Here is a 16,922-nt window from a genome sequence, read left to right as displayed (position 1 = left end):
CCTAAACGATAAAATTAAATCACGAAAATTTCACAGATATAAATTCACACAAAATAAACACAGAAAATATTTTTAAAATATTTTTATGACTCAAATTCATGGTCCCAAAACCACCGTTCCGATTAGGGTCTAAATCGGGCTGTTACAACACCCCTAACTCGTATCCATCGCCGGAATGGGTTACGAGGCATTACCAAACAAATACAATTCGTAACGAACTTTCATATTTTGATACAATAAATCATATAACCTCCAAATTTATATTCAGTCAACATTATAAGAAAACACAAATATTGAGTATTAAACTCATACCCAAATATTTTCATATCATTATCAAATCATGTATGCATACTATCAAGTTTTAAGCTCGTATGTCTAACCAATCAAATTGGCACTTATTCAATCATAATCTTAACTTCAATAAGCCACACCATTATCAAAGCCACACGTTTACCGAAATAAACCAATTATCAAATCATATCCATCAACCATATATAATTATTTACTCAGCCAAACACATTATACTAACATACACTGCTTTTTTTTAACCGAATTAGAAGTATAAATTCCATTCGAATATATGCATCAACTTGCCACATAAATATTAAGCTATCAACATATATATATCGTATGCGTACTTATCAATTGTATTCGTCATTAACCGAATATGCAAACTTATCATTTATTAATTCTAAGCAAAGTTTATACAGCAAGTCATATATTAAATATATTATCAATAATTAACCACTTTAGATAATCACATTTATGATATAACAAAGTCGTTTTATAACTTACTAAGATATGTAATTCATATAACATATTTATCCATTTTCAATTGCAATTGTCGAATATATCCATTTTTGTTAACACACGTCACTCATATGTTTTATACCTTAGGTTAAATACATAACAAATATATATTATTTAATATAGATATAAGCATCATACTAATATATTATATACCTATGCATATTTAAATGCCGAATCATGTATAACATACCTATAAAACTTATAGCAGATTCCTTCACTTTAAGCATACATAATGAACTTGTAAAATATCACAAACCACAACTGAGTTCATAAGCATACCTATTTATCCATATGTCATAACCAAAATCAACCAAATACACATATCCAAAATCACCAACTATTTCCGTAGGGATGCCTTGTTACTTCACAAAGTCTTTTATATGCTTATTAGATTTAATTAATCGTCTGAATTGACATAGGGATATGCAAGAGATTGGTTCAATTTAATGAGTATGTATGTGCAATAACATGTTTGCTTGCTAGAATCTGTTTAGTCGGTTGAATTGACATAGGGATATGTCAAGAGATGAATGGATTTTTGTATGTAAATTTGTTCATATGTTAGCAAATTACCGAGTTACGGTGAATTTATTCGTAATAGTGTAAACATGAGTTTAATAATTCTAAGTGAAGTGAATATGATTAATCCAACACAAGTATGTTACCTTGATTAAATCTTATTTGAAATCGTGTATTAGAACTCCTTTGTTTTATTTTTAATCATTTACTTAGTTTTTAAATAGTTTTTGACCATCTTTTAAAGCCAAATTATTTTTACCTCACCAAAGTGTTTTACAATTAATTTCATAAATAATTCTTTTACAATCCCTGTGGGTACGATAACTCGACATTTACTTGTCACTTTATTACTTGTTGCGATTGTATACACTTGCACATTTTTTTCGTCATTCCAAGTTTTTGGCGTCGTTGTCAGGGATTGTTTCAAAAAGTCATTATTTGTGAATTTGTTAGTTTTACATTTTGGTTTATTTTTCTGTTTAATTTTTAACTTAATTAATTTTTCTGTGATTATTTCAGGTGTTTATGAGTATTGATCGAATTATTGACCTACTCCCTGTAGACGCTGAGATTGAATAAACTTTCCGACAGCGAAGAAGACAAGCGAACCAGAGAAGGACTGAAGGAAATGGAGCAAACCTTGCTCAAAATCCTATCCTTATTACTGATGATAGGGATAGAGCCTTGAGACAGTATGCAGTGCCTATTTTTAATGATCTTAATCTGGGTATTATGAGACCCGAAATCGAGGCACAACAATTTGAGCTGAAGCCAGCCATGTTCCAGATGCTTCAAACAATGGGCCAATTCAGTGGAATGCCTACAGAAGATCCTCATCTTCATTTAAGACTATTTACAGAGGTGAGTGACTCTTTCAAATTAGCTGGAGTTTCCGAAGATGCATTACGATTGAAGCTATTCCCGTACTCACTAAGGGACAGAGCTTGAGCCTGGTTAAATTCATTGCCACCAAACTCAATTTCTACATGGCAAGAGTTAGCCAAAAGATTCCTCATGAAGTATTTCTCACATAGTAAGAATGCTAAGTTGAGGAACGAGATCACTACTTTCCAACAAATGGATGATGAGTCCTTGTATGAGGCATGGAAATGATACAAAGAGCTATTACAGAAATGCCCTCATCATGGAATCCCACATTGCAGCCAACTTGAGACATTTTATAATGGTCTTAATGCTCACACGAGGATGGTAGTGGACGCTTCTGCTAATAGTGCTCTCCTTTTTAAGTCCTATAATGAGGCTTACGAAATCATCGAGAGGACCGCTAGTAACAATTATCAATGGCCAACCAATCGAGTCGCATCAGGAAGACGAGTCACTGGAATACATGAAGTGGACGCTCTCACTTCACTCGCATCTCAGGTATCTTTAATATCCTCAATGCTTAAGAATCTTACCGCTAATGGGTCTAACAGTTTTGCAACCCAACCACCTCATCAATTTTAGAGTATAGCCTGTGTTTATTGTGGGAAGGGACATTTGTTCGAAGAATGTCCATCAAAATCTGATCCATATATTACATCGGTAACCAGAACCAAAACCAAGGAAGACAATGACTGCAATCCAACTTCTATAACCCATCATGACGAAAGCACCCGAATTTTTCCTGGAGCAACCAAGGGGCTGGAACCAGTAACAACTACGCTCAACATAGACCGACTCAACCGTCTAGTTTTTCCGAACAAGCTCAGAAACCAGCTCAGGCCGAATCATCCAATAGCTTAGAGAATTTATTGAAGGCATACATGGAAAAAAATGATGCCACTCTAAGGAATTTGGAGAATCAAGTGGGCCAGCTGGCTACTGAACTCAGAAACCGACCACAGGTGCTTTACCTAGTGATACGGAGAATCTGAGGAATCCGGCGAAGGAGCATTGCAAAACGTTGGCATTGAGGAGCGGAAAGACAATAGAGCCCAACACTATCGAAGCTGAAAATGAGCCAGCTGATGCTCAAGACTCAAAGGAAATTCAACAGAGTGTTGAAATTCCAGTTGCACAAGAACCAGAATCTGAAAAACCCGAACAGGTAATTCCAGAACCAGCTAATTCTGATCAACTAACAACTCCGTTAAATGCAGAATTACCGTAGAAAACGAATCAACCAATTTCAGTAAAGAAACCAGCACTACCCTACCCTCAAAGACTTCAGAAGCAGAAGCAGGAAATTCAATTCAAGAAATTTCTAGACGTACTCAAGCAACTTCACATCAACGTCCCGTTGGTTGAAGAACTTGAAAGAATGCCGAACTACGTCAAGTTTATGAAGGATATCCTGTCCAAAAAAACTAAGACTTGGAGAATTTGAGACGGTAGCTCTGACGAAGGAATGCAGCGCATATCTTCAAGACAAACTACCCAAAGCTGAACGATCCTAGATGTTTTACCATATTTTGCAACATTGGAGCAACATATTGTGGTAAGGCTTTATGTGATTTAGGTGTGAGTATTAACTTGATGCCTATGTCAATATTTAGAAAGTTGGGGATAGGTGAAGTTAGACCTACTACGGTTACACTTCAGCTAGCAGATCGATCCTTAGGACATCTAGAACGAAAAATCGAGGACGTATTGGTACGTGTAGATAAATTTATCTTCCCTGCTGATTTTGTTATCCTAGACTTTGAATCAGACAAAGAAGTGTCGATTATCCTAGGAAGACCATTCTTAGCAACTGGAAGGACCCTTATTGATGTGCAGAAAGGCAAGCTTATGATCCGTGTTCAAGATGATCAGGTAACATTTAATGCTTTTAAGTCTATGTGATTTCCTGACACAATTGATGATTGTTCTGTAGTGTCCGAATTAGAGGATTCATTAGTGGAAAAGGAGTTTAACTATGTTGAGGATCCGTTGGAACAAATTTTGACATCAGATCTTCCAAATGATGAAGAGGAGGATGAATACTTAGCTTTGTTAGAAGCTAATCAAAGGGGATTTAATCTGCAATCCCGCTTTGAATCTTTAGAGTTAGAGAAGAGGGAGTATGCCCAACCAAAAGCGTCAATCGAGGAACCACCTAAATTAGAACTCAAGGTATTACCTTCACATTTAAAATACGTTTATTTAGGTAACGCTTCTACTTTTCCTGTGATTGTTTCAGCAGAATTAACTACTGAGCAAGAAGAGAAACTCATCTTGGTGTTGAAACAATTCAAGAAGGCTATCGGATGGACCATAGCCGATATCCGTGGTATTATTCCATCTGTATGCATGCACAAGATTATCCTGGAAGATGGAAAAAAAGGGACAATTGATGGACAATGAAGATTGAACCCCATTATGAAGGACGTGGTGAAAAAGGAGATTATCAGTGGTTAGATGCGGGTATCATTTATCCCATCTCAGACAGTTTGTAGGTAAGTCCGGTCTAGTGCGTGCCAAAGAAGGGAGGTATCACAATCGTAGAGAACGAGAATAACGAGTTGATACCAACTAAAACAGTTACAGGATGGAGGATTTGCATTGATTGCCATGGTCTTACTCGCACACATAAATCGGAATCCTATGTCAAGACATATGTATCCTAACTATTCCTAAGGTTCATACGGGGCTTTCAGACGTCGTAACTCGATCAAACTGAATTTGGAAATATAGCAGCCAAACTTATTCACATTCGACCTTAGCATACATAATTTCATATATTTCATTCTAGCATGTATGCTTAGCATTTAATTTAAATTTAGTACACCTATTTGTTTATAGACTTACCTCAGACGACGTAAAACAGAACGGGACAGCTAATCGACAACTTTCGTTTTCCCCCGATCCAAATCCAATTTTTTTTCGTTTTTGATCTAAACATTTCAAATTAAGCTCACTCAAACATATTTTCATTCAATTTAATCCAAAAACAGATAAATGGGCAAATTACCATTTTACCCATGACATTTACACTTTTTACAATTTAGTCCCTATTGCACAAACCACAAAATATACAAAATTCCAACATGCCCATGTTGGCCAAATTTTATCCATACTCATACAAATTCATATATTTCATTTATTTCACATTTTAATCCCTCAAATTATTATTTTTACAATTCAGTCCTAATTACTCAAAATCATCAAAAATTCAAATACAAAACATGTTTATCTAAAACATATCTTTCATATTTCATCATCAAACAACAAAAATCATAAGCTCTCAACAATGGCATTACTCAAAATATTCACCAAAATCAAAAATTCAATTATGGGTTTTGTTTTACTCGAAGCAATGATCTCAAAAACGTAAAAATTATCAAAAATCAAACTAAACACTTACTTTGATTGAGCTTATAATCATCCAAACCCTACCTTCCTTTCTTTTGTTTTATTATATATGTTTCAGCTATGGTGGAAATAAAATATAAACACTAATGTTTTATGACATGTTTTATAATATATTAACTTTTATTATTTGTTTACTAATTTTCTGTAACTCCCCCACGTCCGAAACCGTCGCCGGAGTCGAGCTTGAGGAGTTACCGAACATAATTTATCAAATTCAGAACTTCAAATCATTTGTTTCTACATTCACAGCTTTCTAGCTACCCACGTCACAGTTACAATAAAAATCATATCTCGAGTTACGAAACTCGAAATCAAAATCCGTAAATTTTCCCTAAATCTAGACTCATATATTTATTTACTAATTTTTTCTAGAATTTTTGGTTGGGCCAATTAGTACAGTTTATTAGTTAAAGTCTCCCCTCTTTCAGGGTTCGACTGCTCTGACCTCTGTGTATTACGAATCAGATATCTCTCTATACAGAATTTCAATGACTATGAGGTTTGTTTCTCTTAAAACTAGACTCAATAAAGAATCTTTAAATATAAAGAAAAACTTATAATTATTTTTTTAAAATTTATTATGAATTTTTAAAGTCAGAACAGGGGATCCAGAAATCACTCTGGCTCTATTTCACAAAAGTTTAAATATCTCAAAAAATATAATTTATATGCCTAATTTGTTCAATCCACATGAAAATAGACTCATTAATCTTCAATTCCATAACTTACTCATCATTTAGTTCCATTTATACTATTTTTAGTGATTTTTCAAATTCATGTCATTGCTGCAGTAATATTCTGTTTTAAGGCAAGTTTCATCTTTTCATGAGTTGTTATGAACTAGATAACCTATTAAACTTCCATGATATCAAACATGATCTAAATTTAACCATCACCATGACTTATCAATATCAAACATTTTCTCAACCAATCATGGCTATATCATAAAATTATTTACACAAAATAAGTATATTTCTATACATGCCATACTTAAGTTTTACAAGCCATTTACCTAGATAAAAGTCCTTTAGATAGTGTGATCGAACCTTCGACCCGTCCCGATTCTCGAGCTGGCTTGTTCAAAACTACAGTAAATAAAGAGGAGGGAGTAAGCATAAATGCTTAGTAAGTTCATATGTAAATAACAAGTGACATAACAATACAAATATACCAAACAACTTTAGCATGGTATCACCAAAACATATGTCATATTTCTAAACATCATTCATCATCTTACCACCTTATCGTTGTTGTATCTATTATCAACCCGAGGGTTAAGAACATACCTGTCCAAAGTGTCCATTTCACAACACTTACCAATACGTCGCTTTCATCTTAAGTGTTCTTTCATTTCACTAGAAATTTCACCCGTTGAACACATCGGAATACAACTCGGATACATGGATAATTTGCACATAAGTGCCTCATATGTAATCAAGAAATCATGTAACCCGCCCCTAAGTGAACTCGGACTCAACTCAAGGAGCTCGGGCGTTCGCATCTATAAGTGAACTCAGACTCAACTCAACGAGTTTGGATGCCTAGTTACATCTCACGAACTCGGACTCAACTCAACGAGTTCGGACATTCGCATCCATAAGTGAACTCGGACTCAACTCAACGAGTTCGGATGCTCAACCATCCTAGTGACATGTCACTTGTATCCTAATCTATTCCTACGGTTCAAACGGGATTTTCCTCAAACACATATCCTTGCCATCTTCCGTAAAATACCAAAACCAATACTCGGTAGTACTTTATATTTAACAATTAATACACATAATTTGCATTTTATTCGAAAATAACCACAAAGCATATATTTCATAATAAAAATCAGCATATCATATAATTAACATCAATAACTTAAAAATAACAACTATGCTACATTATTTACACATGAACTTACCTTGGTACCAAAATATAAAGATTTTGCAATTTAGTCCACAATCTTTTTTTTTTCCTCGATCGCGACTTGAATCTTGTTTCTCTTGATCTATAATGCCAAATTAATCTTATTTAATACATACATTCATCAAAACAGCATTTAATACGAACTTTGGAAAAATTACACTTTTGCCCCTAAACTTTTGCATAATTACACTTTTGCCCCTAGGCTCAGGAATTAAACTTTATTCCTTATTCTTATGTTTTATAACATGTTTATCATTTTTCCCTTCTATGGCAACATCAAATTCTTACTCTAACATATACTTGTGACTATTAGGTATTTTTGCCGATTAAGCCCTTTTACTTGTTTTCACTCAAAACCGAGTAGCACAAGTTGTCTAACATAATTTAAAACCCCATATTCTATCATAAAACATCAAAATACACAAATTTCACCTATGGGTATTTTTCCAAATATAAACCCTAGGTTGAATTATTGCTAACATAAGCTTAATCGAGCTACCGGGATTCCAAAAACGTAAAGAACATTAAAAACGGGGCTTGGAATCACTTACTATTGGGGCTTGGAATCACTTACTATGGAGAACCCTTGAAATTTCGGCCTAATGAAGAAGATGGACAAAAATTGGCTTTTAATTTTGTTTTTAATTCATTTTAATAACTAAATGACCAAAATGCCCTTACTACTAAACTTTCCAAAAATTCCTTCCATGTCCTAATTTTGTCCATGAACTTAAAATTGGTCAAATTCTATTTAAGATCTCCTAATTATTATTTCAATGCAATTTCATACTAAAAACTTCTAGAATGCAAATTTTGCAACTTATTCGATTTAGTCCCTACTTTCAATTTAAGCACTTTAGGCATAGAATTTCATCACGAATTTTTCACACAATCATGCAATCATATCATAATCATCAAAATAATTATAAAATAATTATTTTTATCTCAGATTTGTGGTCACGAAACCACTATTCCGATTAAGCCCTAATTCAGGATATTACATTTTCCCTTAATGAACTTATAACAAAACCATATTTTGCAAGCCTATTGCCATCCATACAATAAATCAATGGGTTATTTACCACTTAAAGCTTCCACTTATAAAGCCAATAACAAATCGGCCCTTTATAAATTAAACTACAAAATTTTTAATTTACGCGATTAAGTCCTTTTATTTAATCGGACACCCAAACGATAAAATTAAATCATGAAAATTTCACAGATGTAAATTCACAAAAAATAAACACAGAAAATAATTTTTAAATATTTTTCTAACTCGGATTCGTGGTTCCGAAACCACCGTTTCGATTAGGGTCTAAATCGGGCTGTTACATATACCACTAAATGTAACACCCCAAACCCAGCCTAGACGTTATGATCGAACCTGGTGATGTCACAAGGATTAAGTTTTGAAAATGGTGTTATTTCAATAAATCATCCAAGTTTTATAACTATTACTAAAAATGTTATTTAAATAATTCATTTGCCAAAACAATATTTACGGCGGAGGTCTTTAAAACCATTATATTTTGGAAGTCCAGTTCGTACTTTCGAAAAAACCTTTGATTTCGTAAAACCATAATTTTAGTCAAACGTCGCACTAAAATTTAAAATATAACCAAAACCAAAATAAAAATTCAAACAGTCTAGAGAGTCCAATAATTACAAAACTCCCAGGTATAATCCGTAATTAAATAAAAATCAATATTTAAAGTTAATTCACAAACTTGTGGTCACCGTGAGACTTCGTCGAACGATCTATCTAAGTCTATGGATTACCTGCAAAATATGTGAGTTTACAAAAACTCAGTATGTAACCCAGTAGAATTAAGCATGCCAACATACAGAATTATAAGCACAGTCAAAAAAAGATACGGTTTTACATTCAAAATTAGATTTAGAAGCAAATATGCATAAATCTTACCCCTATCCTCTACAAACCATCATCGACCATCCCATCACACCATGTGGGGTTAAAAACACCCACCCATCCCTACACATTACATTGTGCCATTAAGACACATATCAGAATATATGCAGCCAAGCTACCAGAATATAAGCGATTAACGCCGATCAGAATACTTCCTCCTCATATACAAATCCCACCCCAAATTAGATACAGAAAATTAGATACAAATTTATCAGACTAAACATACTCTGCATGCTTTTATACAAATAACAGATATACATATGGCAGTACAGTCAGGCATACATTTAGTATCCTACTCAGATCAGTCTATCAGAATATCATAGCATTCAAAATAAGGTTTAAATAGCCCTTATCGACCCTACAGTTGGACAACAGTCGATCAAAGCGGCCCATGCGACCCTAGGGAAAATTTTAGAATTATGGGCCCACATGCTCATGTGGCCTACCGTGTGGGCCCATACACCCAGATTTGGCCTTACCCGTGTGGCCCATATGGCCTGGACTAAAAGCCACATGCCCGCGTAGGCCCACACACCTAACTTGGTTAAGCCCATGTGGCTCACACAGCCGCACTCACGTCACCACACGATCGTCTACTGCGCACGGCCATGCCTTCGTCGACCACATAGCCGTGTCTCGCACATGGCCGGCCACAAGCCTGTGTAACGTCGACATAACAGCTTTTTGACTTTCATCGAGACTCATTTTTCTACTTTTCGGGAACACACCTGGCATCAGTTCGATGCAAAAATAATCTCGAGGCCTCTAGAACCTAAAAATAGAACACCCACAACGAAATTAACCAACAATTCACAAACTCTTCAAAACTAAACTGAAAGGTAGGCACACACTTACCACCAACCTACCCGTTCACTCACACAGGTTCAACCGTTGAAAAGAGACTGTTGTTTTCCCCCACTTCTCCTATGCAAAGATACCGCAAAGTTTCAACCTTCGAAAAACAACACTAAAAAGAAGCAATCCAAAGTCTACTTACCGATTACACGAAATTAAAGATTCGAAATGCCCAAAAAAAGGATTAGTAGCAGAACCAAAGATCAAAGGGAACAGTTTAACTTCGACAAAGAGTAGATAAAAATGAAAATAGGAATAATGGGGATTTTTCTTTGGAGAAAGAAGAACGTCAAAACACATAGAGAATTCTGGGGAAAAAGAAAAGAAAATAAAATTAAAACTAATCAGATATCCCTTAACTTCCCACTAACACCTTAATCTTCACCACTTCAAAATCCCAACTCCACCGAAATACTTGCCCATAACCGAGCCAAAAATAACACCCACACTGTAACACCCCTTACCCATATCCAACGTTGAGACAGGGTTTGAGGCATTACCGGACTTAAACATAAACAAACATATAAAATTGAGCCATAAAATTTCATCTAAATTTAAAACTTTTCAATCACATGAAAATTGTCCCTTAAAAGGGCCTACGAGGCCGAAAACATACACCAGGAATAGTTTAGGACTAAACAAAGAACTTTTGGAACCTTCTTTGACACTTAGAAAAAAAATTTTGTTTTAGAGACTCACATGCCTGTATGGCTTGGGACACTCCCATGTCCTCAGCCCGTGTAACTCTCTGACTATGACGCCATCAGTAAAATGAGGTCACACGGCCACAGCACACGCCCATGTGCTTAGGCTGTGTGGAAATTGAATTCTAGAAATTAAGTGCAGACTTCACACGGTCTGGGTACACGCCCATGCCCTAAGGCCATGTCCTCCATACAACTGAGACACATGGTCGTGTCTCTGCTTGTATGTTTACTACTGGGCATTCTGTTTGCATTAATTAGGGTGCAAGAGACATACGGCCGGATCACACACCCATGGGACAGACCGTGTGTCACACACAGCCTAGACACATGCCCATGTGTCTAACCGTGTGGACAATTTCTAGGCTATTTTCCAAGCCATTTGCCACCCTTGAACACTCACCTACCTACACTATCTTCATGGCATGCAACATGGCACCTTTAGTTACTCAAGCATTCACATACATGGTTAATTTATAACTTGGTAGTGTCAGCATATCACATGCTTAAACCATTAGGCTTTCATATGGCATTCGACACCAATTTCATATCTATTTATCATTATACCACATTTATTGTCATATTCATTAATCATATTTCATACAAACAAATATACATGCCATCCATCACACTCATTAACATAATCAACCACAAGCAACCACATCAAGTATAACACATTTGTATGCATACACAAATAATTAGGGTTACAACCCAAATAATCAATATAAGCCACCCCTCATGGCCATATACAAATTGAATCACAATACCATCATGAGCCAACACATTTGGCTAATCAATATGACACATAGCAAAAAGACCAAGTCTTTATACATGCCATATTCAAAATGTTGAATCTAACTATACCAAATTTTCCAATTGATAGTGTGATCGAAAACTTCGACGTCCTCCAATCCCCGAGCTAGCTTGGCAACACTATAAAAAGAAAGGAAGAGGGGTAAGCTTTAAAGCTTAGTAAGTTCACATGCAAATAATAAAAAACATAACTCATACAATTAACATAAGGAGAAGTTTCATAAATGTCATCAAGTCCCATAAGCATAACTTTCTCAAATGCATTCTTACCACATGTTCACAGCATATCGAAATCTTTAATCATGAGTTTATGTACATACATGTCCCAACTTGCACATAATACTTACTTTTTCATCTTTGACATGTTCATTAAGATTACCCATGGAACTTCTCTTTGAACTACCCATTGAACACTTGGAATACTATCGGATACATCAGAATCTCGCACGTGAGTGCCCCATATGTAGCCAACGCTACCTTATATCACATATCACATGTTGCTCACTTTCGAGTTACTTACGAGTTTGCTTTCACAAGCTGACGGTCAAGATGTAGCTACATAGGCTGCTCACACAAGCTGTCAGGTATCCATAACACATGCCAAACTACCCAGCCACCAGTAGAACATACAAGACCAGTACCCGAAATGCCAAAACATGTGTAACATATATTATGAACTCAGACCACAACTCATGAGCTCAAATCTCATAGTTCCTAGTGACATGTCACTTGTATCCTAAACTATTCCTAAGGTTCAAATGGAATTCTTCAATACCAAATTTCTGTTGAGGTTGCTCGTAATGTCGATTTCAATATCCATAGCACCAATCACATACTCATGGAATAACCAAAGCATAATTCATAATAAAATTTAAGCATTAACATATGGTACAACATCACATTAATTATATATATACTTATCATACATGCCAATATTAAAGCATGTAAAGTATGGTACATGTTGCATAATTTGCAAATGAACTTACCTCGGTACAAAATGATAAAAACTAGACTAATCCTTGTAAACTTTGTTTTTCACTCGATGAAAACCCGAATCAGTTTTTCTTAATCTATAATGCCAAATTTAACTTGTTCAATACATACATTGTTTGAATTGACCCATAATTCATACTTTGGTAAAATTACCTTTTTAAACATACATTGTTTGAATTGACCCATAATTCATACTTTGGTAAAATTACCTTTTTACCCCTAACTTTTTACTTGTTTACTCTTTAGTCCTTAGGCTCGTAAAATTAAATGCATGCATTTTCTTGGTTACCCAAGCCTAGATGAACCTATACCATGCTCATATCAGCTTACATTTTCCTTTATTTCACATTTTTACTACTCAATTTTACACATTTTACAAACAAGTCCTTTTTAGGTGTTTTCACTAAAAATCACTTAGTAAAAGATTTCATCACACATCAAACTTTCATAATCTTCCATTAATCATCAAAATAAAAACATGTCACACATGGGTCAAATTTCATACATGAACCCTAGTTCAAAATATGGTTATAGATGGATAGATCATGCTTCAAAGACTTAAAAAATGCAAAGAATATCAAAAACGGGGCTTGGGAGCACTTACAATCAAGCTTGAAAAGTTGAAAACCCTAGCTATGGAACCCTTGAAAATTTTAGCACACTAGGAGGAAGATGGAAACAATTTTTTACTTGATTTTTCCCTTTTTATTCTTTTATTTATCAAATGACAAAAATACCCTTAAGGCCTCTCTTTCTAATTTTTCCTATTCATGCCCATTTTTGTCCAAAATTTTAGAACTTGGTCAAATTGCTATTTAAGGACCTCTAATTAATGATCCAATACAATTTCATGCTTGAAGCTTCTAGAACACAAGTTTTTCAACTTCTTCAATTTAGTCCCTAAAGTCAAATATGACACCTTAGGCATAGAATTTCTTCATGAAAATTTTACATAAACATCCAATCATATCATGGACCACCAAATAATCATAGAATAATTATTTCTATTTCAAATTTGTGGTCTCGAAACCACTGTTCTAACTAGACCTTGTTTCAGGATATTACACACACTCGCACAAAGATTCGAACTCAGGACCTCCAATATACTAACTCCCTTACCACTCAACCCAACAGGCACATTCTGGTATGAATTTACAGATAATGTAATATAAGCCCACTGAAAATGAATAAGGCTTGATCCAAAAATAACAAAATTAACAGAGGTGAGACTTGAACCCAAGACCTCTTACACACACCTAGAACACTTAACCACTGAAGCAAATACACACTTGTGTCAAATACTCACAAAAATAGAAATAAGAAAGTTAGGGCGTTACAGGGTGATCTAAGTCCAGGACTTGTTAGGCCACATATTTAAGCTCAACACTTTTAATTAAAACCAGTAATGTTTCAAATGCTGCAAACGATAGGAAAGTTTAGTGGTCTACCAACTGAAGATCCCAGATTTCACTTAAGGCTTTTTCTTAAATTCTATGACTCATTCAAGCAGCAAGGTGTTCCTGAAGATGCTCTTAGATTAAAATTATTCCCTTATTCATTGCAAGATCATGCCAGATCATGGTTAAATGTATTACCATCAAGTATGGTGGCATTTTGGAATGAACTGTGTCAGAGATTTTTGCTTAGGTACAATCCTCCCAACATGAATTCCAAGATGAGGAATGACATTACATCATTCACGCAATTTGAAGATGAGACATTATTCGAAGCATGAGAGCGTTTCAAGGAATTAATTAGAAAATGCCTGATGCATGGTTTTCAGTATTGGACACAAATGGAAATGTTCTAGAATGGATTAGATACTCATACGTGAATGGTGGTGGATCCATCTGCTAATGGAACGTTGCTTGACAAATCCTATAGTGAAGTATATGAAATTTTGGAAAGAATAGCAAATAATGTTATTAGTACCCCCACTACTAGTATTGGCACTAGTAAAAGAGTTGCTGGAGCAATGGAACTTGATGCGATTACATCGTTAACAACTTAGGTATCATCTTTAACGAATATGATTAAAAATCTAAAAAAAACCCTCTACAGTGCAAGAAATTAAGGTTGCAAAACTAGAATGTGTATACTATGGAGAAGATCATGTTTTTGATGAATGCCCATCCAATCTAGCCTCTGCATATTACATGGGAAATTTTAATCATAGAAACAACAATGTAACACCCCTAGCTTGTATCTATTGCCGAAATAGGGCTACGGAGCATTGCTGGAAGTTACATCTCACAACGAACAAATATTCAACGTATTCAAAACATACATAATTCATAGAAAAATTATTCAAACCCAAACATATAGTCTCTTATATGAGCCCTTGAGGCCATAAAAACACTTTAAAAATGAATCGAGACTAAATCGAAAACATATATAATTTTTGGGCAAAAGTTTAAAAATTTCATTCTGCAGGGGTCACACAGCCATAAAGCCAGGCCATGTGACTCACACGGCTGAGACATACGCCTGATAGTACTAGAAACAACATATGTTTTCTTTGTCACGCCCCGAATTTAGGCTTAGAAGGAATAAGCCTTGAGCATGGGAACAGCTAGGAGACTGCACGTAAGTATTTAGTTGTGAAAAAAAATGGCATAAAAGCATGCTAGCTTTAGTGGTTAAGTGTCCTGAGAAGTGTTGGAGAAGTCATGGGTTCAAACCTAGGCTTTAGAAAAAATTTTAATTTTAAGTGAATAGGGCCCTTGGTTTTAGATAGTAGGCTTCTTATATTAAATTAGGTGATATATGATACAAAGAGAGTTGTGGTGTAGTGGTAGTGGCGTGTTTTGCTTCTAAGGAGTTTGGGGGTTCGAGTCACTCTTTGCACAAAAGAGTATTTATTTTATTTCTTTGTTGCATGAGAAGTGGAGCCTGACTAGAACTCTACAGGTTGGAATTTGAATGGGTCATAGAGAAAATCAAGGAGTATTTCATGGAGAGAATTGTGGAGCGATAAAGGGAGAGATATTTGGAGAAAATTGAGGAATTGAGTGAAAAGGGGAGTGTGTGCAGAAATTGGTCTCTAGCTTTGACGAAATTCGACTTTGGTAACTATAGGGGTTGTGCACATTTTCGGGTTCAGGGTTTTCCTCTTCATTTTTGGTTTTGTTAACACCCTTAGTTGTCTTCTGTTAATATACCGATTACTACTAGGGACTTTGGTTTTCGGCTTCTGCTTTGCTTTATTTTTTCTTCTTTTGGCCGAATATACTATTTTATTTCGGTATCATCTATTCCTTCATTTCTCTTTTCTCTTCTTGGTGAGGTAGTCGAACATCCTGATCTTTTCTTTCCTTTCCAGTCGCTCCTCTTATCATCTCCTCTCCTACCATATTATTTCCTTCTTCTTCTCGATTTTTCCCCCTAGCCGATTGTTCTTTCCCCATTCTTTTCTTCCCTCTTTTACTCCTTATTAATTTGGAATACCGATTGTACTCGGCCTTCTTTTCTCTCCCTATTCTTGATCGATTGCTTCCATACGTCGTTATTGGTTTATTAATTCATTTTCGGCGAGAGTTCCTAACTAGAACGGTAAGTGTTCATATTGGCTCTTCTCATTCAATCTATTCTTTCTCATCCACTTTCTTTAAATCGAATGCCTCCTTTCTATTCATGACTGCTGAGTGATGATCTTTTCCCCATGATATGTGGCTCGTTGGGTTGTCAGGTCTCTCGAGGAGTGGAGTAGTGCAAGTGGCCTTGAAGCAACTTACCCCTACCTCTTATTAATCGAATAAGGTAAGAATGCTATCTTACTGTTGGGTTAGGCCAGATATTCCTGTAGATTGTAAGTTGATGTTGTGGATCTAAGCCACATCTATGATCACTCCTATCTAACAGGATATATTGTTATGCAGCTAATCGACAAGGAGTGTCCATTTGGTTCTAGCCAGCGATCTGAGGGTATTAGGCTTTATTACTGTCAATCAAGGTTAGTAGTAATTGAAAGTCTGGGGATTTAATGTTGTGAACTGTAACATTTGAAAGGCTAACAGCATGTTTTATTGGAATATGGACTTTGGGCTCGTGAGCGGTTCACTCGATTTCACAAGCAAATGTCTATTCTCACA

General features: G+C 35.3%; 2 non-coding genes across 2 annotated transcripts; both read right to left on the bottom strand.

Annotated features, from left to right (window-relative positions):
* Nucleotides 1–2,373: 2,373 nt before the first annotated feature.
* On the bottom strand, nucleotides 2,374–2,480 carry LOC121231348 (small nucleolar RNA R71). Its single transcript, XR_005929408.1, has one exon. It is a non-coding gene; the product is annotated as a small nucleolar RNA R71 (small nucleolar RNA).
* Nucleotides 2,481–14,503: 12,023 nt separating this feature from the next.
* Nucleotides 14,504–14,610, bottom strand: LOC121231649 (small nucleolar RNA R71). Its single transcript, XR_005929705.1, has one exon. It is a non-coding gene; the product is annotated as a small nucleolar RNA R71 (small nucleolar RNA).
* Nucleotides 14,611–16,922: the final 2,312 nt, after the last annotated feature.

The sequence above is a fragment of the Gossypium hirsutum genome, chromosome A06 (genome assembly GCF_007990345.1).
Source record: "Gossypium hirsutum isolate 1008001.06 chromosome A06, Gossypium_hirsutum_v2.1, whole genome shotgun sequence".
In the NCBI taxonomy this organism is placed as follows: Eukaryota; Viridiplantae; Streptophyta; class Magnoliopsida; order Malvales; family Malvaceae; genus Gossypium; species Gossypium hirsutum.
The sequence above is the reverse complement of the archived record's forward strand: the minus strand, read 5'-3'. Positions and strand labels throughout refer to the sequence as shown.